The 6000-nt window shown below is 44.0% G+C and overlaps 1 protein-coding gene across 1 annotated transcript in view; it reads left to right on the top strand.

The window, feature by feature from the left end:
- Window positions 1-1305: 1305 nt before the first annotated feature.
- fstl4 (follistatin-like 4) overlaps window positions 1306-6000 on the top strand; it is a 70716-nt gene continuing 66021 nt past the window's right edge. The window contains exon 1 of the mRNA XM_086131283.1: window positions 1306-1537. The gene's annotated coding sequence lies outside the window, so the exon portion shown is untranslated. The remainder of the gene's footprint in view (window positions 1538-6000) is intronic.

Here is a 6000-nt window from a genome sequence, read left to right as displayed (position 1 = left end):
CGTATTTGCGCCATTTAGGCGCCATTGATTCGTTACTCGGGGCGTGCCTGCAGCCATCTCCTCCAGCTTGCTTGCTCTTATGAATTGATCACGTGTGCTTTTTGTCAATAGTATGGATCGCTAGTTAAGGAGTTGCATGCTTCTCTGTGGCTATGGCAGTATTTTCGAAGAGGAGAGCTGTGTGGTAGCACGCTTGAACATGATGACAAAACATTCAATTGTTGGCTAGTACTTTGGTATACGGCCGTGTTTCTCAATTATTTCGTGTTACGCCCCCTCCGAAGAAAACATTTGACGCCCCGTAACTCTCTGTCACGACTATAAATAATAACGATTAATCGGTTCTCAGCTTTTTTTTTCCTGCCATATATCGGAATCAGTATCGGCCTCAAAAACTCTGTATCCATAGCATGATTGTTGAGCGTCACCTATGGTGACGAGCCACATGCTGCTTCGTCAAGTCTGCTCATGTGCTGCATGCGCAGCCTCCTCAAGTTTGATCACATGTAGCGGCAACCTGCTCTGGTAAATTTCAATTTCCTGGTGATCACAAGCACACAATTGTTGACAGTTAATTGGCGCACAGATGGGGGGTGGGGGGGGGGGGGTCTTGCGCAAGACTAACACCCCCCCTCCCCCAATTTAACCGTCGCACCTGCCGCGTGTAAACAATTAATTAATCGTTAGTGGCAGAGCGAAACTCACGGAAAAGTGCATGATAAGCACTCTCAATTGATCGCTATCTTACACGGCAACTGTTGCAAGTTCTCCGACTGACTTTCCTCTCATCGTCTTGTCTTGATAAATGTTACATTGAGTGTCAATGATTAATGACATATATGCAAGTTTGATAGCAAATCCTTTAAAAAATTTTTTTAAACATATTGCTGGCATCAGGCCGAACACTCAGAAGTCAAAATTTGTTTTTTGTTTCAAAATCTTTTCTTGTTGGTCAATGCACACGTAAGTATGAATTTTATGACATATTGAAGAATCACAAGTGTTGCTGTCTTTGATGATGCAATTTGAATGGTTGAACTCACATTACCGTTTTGGGCGTCTTCTGAAAAGTGACTATTTTGGACGGATTTCTATCTATTGATAACACACACACACACACAGTATACAATTCTATTTTTCATACCGATATTTGATTATTTTCCCCTTTCCTCTGCCTTTCTCCACCCCAGCATGCGCCTGTGTTGCCCCGCGTCTTTCCCCCTCCTCCCCTCCTGCTGACGTCAGCGCGGCAGCGCGCTTGAAATAGGGCGGCGGAGGTGCGCGGCGCTCTCAGACGAAGACGACGAAAGGGAAGCTAGAAGCCCGCGACTACGAGCAGGAGGAGGAGGAGGAGGAGAGAAGAAGCTGCAGAGAGTGGAGCCCGGAGGATGGCGAACCGTTGCTGACACTTTGGGAATCCAAAAACCACCCGCACACGGAGCTGAGAAGCGCACGGGGAGTGTCACACTTGGACTCTTTTGGCATCTTTTTTTTTTTTTTTAAATACATATTTTTTTTCGCCGGGGAAGTAACGCGGGTAAGTTTACTCCAATGTATCTCCGTAGACCTGTGTGTGTTTTTGTGTGACAGCTGATCATAATGCGGAGATGTGTTGCATTCGCATGCCAGTAGTGACAGTCTGGACTGGCGTAGCCCAGCGCGCGGCTCAATTGCACGCCACATGTCGGCTTGCACGCATCCACACGCGCTCGCTCACGCACAGCGTGAGCGAGCGCGTGTGGATGATGATTTATGACGATGTGGAGCTTCGGAGTCATGTGGCGGGACTTTCACAAAAACGTCTTCAAAGCAGGATTAAGAAACACTACAGTGTGGTTGAAGGAGTAGAGCTGTTTTGCGATATGGCCCAAAAACGATATAATACCCCCCACCCCTAAAAAAAAAAAAAAAAAAAAAAAAGGATTGCGATGCATGACCACAGTTCTGCGAGGGGACAAGTGGGAGATAAATGGACGTGTGTTGATGTCATAATTGCAATATCAATATCTGGTCTCATTGAAAGTGTGGAAAATATTGCAAATTCATCTCTTGTTGGGACAAAATATCAATGTCAGCATGTATCGCATCGTTATCTGTTGCAGCACATTACAGATATTTGATGTTGGTGAATCGATTATTGATGTCAAGACTACCTTTGTAAGGGTTCTGAAAAAAGAACCGAAAAAAAATCATTCTCCATACCGCCACAATTATCAGGTCATTATCCCCTGCAAGGCAGTGTCGATACCCGATATTTGTATATCGATACTGTAGTGGGATAGATATTTTTACTTGTCCCAACAGTTAGGCTCTCCAAGGTTATCCAGCAGAAGAATTATCTGGCGATACAAAACTATCATATTACCAGGTATCACACTGTAGTAGAGATCAATAGGTATTTGTTGGCATAACAAAACGGAATCAATTCAATATTTTCTTCCGCCACTACAACAGATTGAAGGCACTGTACCGCATGACCTATTTTGTTGCACCAAACTCTCCAAGAGTCAGAAAGTTAAAAAAAGGCAAAAATATATCACCATGTATCACATGCAGTATGGATATCTGACATCAAAATCTTATCTCAGCACTACCATTGAAGAACGGGTGCTATCCAAGGTACTGAAAACAAATCCTTTTTTTCCCCCCCCCTCCCTTTTATTTCACATAACGCTTTATCCTCACAAGGATCACGGGTGTGCTGGAGCCTATCCCAACTGTCTCCGGAGAGTAGGCGGGTTGCATCCTGAATTGATCACAGGCCAATCACGGGGCACACAGACAAATAAAAATTCAAACTCACAATCACACCACCAACAAATTTTCCTTGTTCAATAAACGACCTTTTATGTTTTTGGAATAATGGGATGAAACTGGAGTACCCAGAGATAACCCACACGGGCACGGGGAGAACATCCAAACTCCGCACAGGAAAGCCACGGCCGGATTCGAACCCAGAACCTCTGCACTGTCAGGCAGATGTCTCAATCGGTCGTCCACTGTGCCGCATAAATCATTCTTTTTGAAGTGGGACAATGACTATCATTTACCGTATCATCACGAACGGACGGATATTTGATATTAGTATGACTTGATATCTCCAAGGTACTGAAAAGAAACACACATTCTCTGCATGGTGGTACAGGACAGATATCACTGCGTATGGCGATACCAGCATATATCGATACGGTCGCTATAGGACAAACCGTACAATATGTTGTCATCATCACTTTATGGTTGGCAGAAAATACTTCAAAAATCACCAGGCAGCGATTTAGGTCAAATATGAAAATGGTGCCTTCACAGCCTGGCTGGACATTTGCTTCCTATCACACAAAAGCATTTCCAACGCGTGCAACACGATGGCCAAGCACATCATGTCCTGCTTTGGGTGTTTTTTTCCTTTCTTTTTTTTTTTTTGTCCAGGCGGCAGCCTATAATCATAATCATAATCATCATATATAATAACAGTGGAGAGCACGTATTGTATTCTGCTGTGTGACTTTATGAGCACAGCGGGTCGTCGAGCTTGGAAGGTGGCTTGAATTGTGACATGGGTCACATGGAGGCATGTTCACAACATGTGCACCGTATATTACCTCTGCCAAGGAGCCAGAATTATTGTACTGGGTTTTATATATATATATATATATATATATATACAGTATATATATACCTGTATATTTCTGTGTAACGGATTTTGTGTTGCTGGCTCTCTTTGTCCTTTGTCTGCTAAGTGGGGCAGTGCCCCGGGATGCCGAGGATACAACATAAGTGACCTTGACTGGCAAATACATAACTTTGCTACGTTTGTGAGAGCGCTAATGTTTCAGCCATTTGAATTCTACCTAGCAACAGGTGACCATGCCCAAGAAAACAAATCGGAATATTTCTAGCTGCAACGTGTGTTTTCACTAAAATGTCAACGTTTTGCAGTTCCCTCAGTGTTCGGCCGACCTAAATTGGGTGACTTGCTGTTTGTGTCGGCTCTCCCTGTCCTTTTTCTGCTATGTAGGGCAGTGGAGCCCTGTTTCGGAGAACCGTAACACCTCTGCTTAGTGACAGATGATGTAATCAGGAAAATGAATGAACAAAGTTAAAATCTAAAGTTTAATGACTATGTTTGACATTTTATTTTATTTATTTATTTTTTTCATTGAAATTTGGTGTCATCCTGTTCCCGCCAGATCTAACTTTTTTTTTTTTCTTCCATGACTTTTACCGGGCAAATTGACAACAAAAAAAAAAGGAATAATTAAAGTGATCCATCTGACAAACCACATTTCTTTCTTCTCCGCAGTTTTCTTATGGTTGGGGTGACTTCTTTTTTCCTGCCACATTTCCCTGTCCTTTTATGCTTCAGCGCAGCAACTAATGATCAAGAAATTAACATGAGCAGTTGATCTGTTATCTTGTGCTCAGAGCGCCGCCTTAAAAGTTGCTGACATGACTTTTGTGACTTATTTTTACTCCTTTTCCACCCCCCCCCCAACTTGTAAAGCACATTCCATGCCAGTCATAACTAAAAAAGTAAAAGTATTGTCATTCCACCCCCCCCCCCCCCCCTTACGCATTCCGGCTCGGTTGTTGATTTTGATGGAGGACGACGGCGCAGCAGCTCGTGCAGCAACCCGAGATGATGGCAAGCCAGTTTTCTCCTTGTCCAACTCATCTTTTATTTACACACCTTGCAGCCGAGTCGAAATGCGGCAGCCAAGATGTGGCCTGGTCCACATTCAAACTCAGCCAGCCAAAATGATGCTTCGTTATACATTTGAAAGGGTTTCCTATCAGCGATGATGCATCACGTTACCCAGTCTAATGTGGAGCAAACAGCAAAGTTATCCCCTCGGGTGGAGCAAAGTCTTTCTCACTGCTTTCTTCCTGACTTTGATTTGTCAGGCTTTTTGCAAAAAAAAAAAAAAAAAAAAAATGTGGGGTGGGTGGGGGGGGGGGACTGAATATAATGAGCCCTGCTACTTTTAAAAACAGTAACACTCACACACAGAAAATTACAGATGGTGAGTCACACTGTTTAGCCACACGTCTCGATGAGCCTGGCGCGAGATAGTATTGACATTTAAAGGGGCACACACGCACTGGGACTGTACAGAGCCATTCCTCAAGAAATGTTTGTGGATAAAAACACACTCGAGGCAAGCGGTTGTCTGCCTTTCACGAAATTTCTTAGTGGATAATGAATGGATCTTACCGTCTCAAGACACGCTTGAAATTCAACAGGACGTCTGCCATAATTGCTCTGGAGCAACACCTGGGGGGGGGGGTAAAAAAAAAACAGCACTGTATGAATGCATACTGCATTTGTGTGGAAATGATGTTTGATTGTTGTTTTTTTTCTCCCGCAGCTTGTTATGCTCATTTACTTCAGATTTACAGCGTTAAAAACAATAGCACACATAAAAGAAAATTACAGATGGCGAGTCACGCTGTTTAGCGACACACCGTGATGAGCCTGCTGTGAGATACTGAAATTGAAAGGGACACACACGCACACGCACACACGCACACACGCACACACCCTTATGCCCAGACAGGCCTGCCCAAGCACTTTGTTTGAATAATAATAATGATTCTGAACGGACCACAGGGATACTGGTGACTTTTTTTCCACCCGCCCGCTGTGCCGCCGTTATCCCTGAAGCCACTTGAAATTCTCCTCACTAATGTTGAACTTCCGCAAATGACCTTTGCTGACTCGGCCCGCTCCAGCGGCTCGGGGCAAACAGGCGGGTGACCAAGAGCGCGGAAAAAAACATGGAGGAGACGTTCACGGAAAGGTTGCCTCCCAAATATTGGATCCGTGTAGTCAAATGCCATTTTGTGTGGAGATTTTGTGTGCTTAGAATGGACAAGAATAAGCCTTGATGTCTTCCACATTGGGGGAAGTTCCCGTTTTACAATAGCAGCGGGACTCGTTAGCGGCGTCATATTTGGAAAAAGCGTTATATACAACATTTATGTAAGAATCAGTGTTTTATA

This window comes from Hippocampus guttulatus, chromosome 15, assembly GCF_054856545.1.
Source record: "Hippocampus guttulatus isolate MCC_2025c chromosome 15, RoL_Hgut_1.0, whole genome shotgun sequence".
Taxonomy (NCBI): Eukaryota; Metazoa; Chordata; class Actinopteri; order Syngnathiformes; family Syngnathidae; genus Hippocampus; species Hippocampus guttulatus.
The sequence above is the reverse complement of the archived record's forward strand: the minus strand, read 5'-3'. Positions and strand labels throughout refer to the sequence as shown.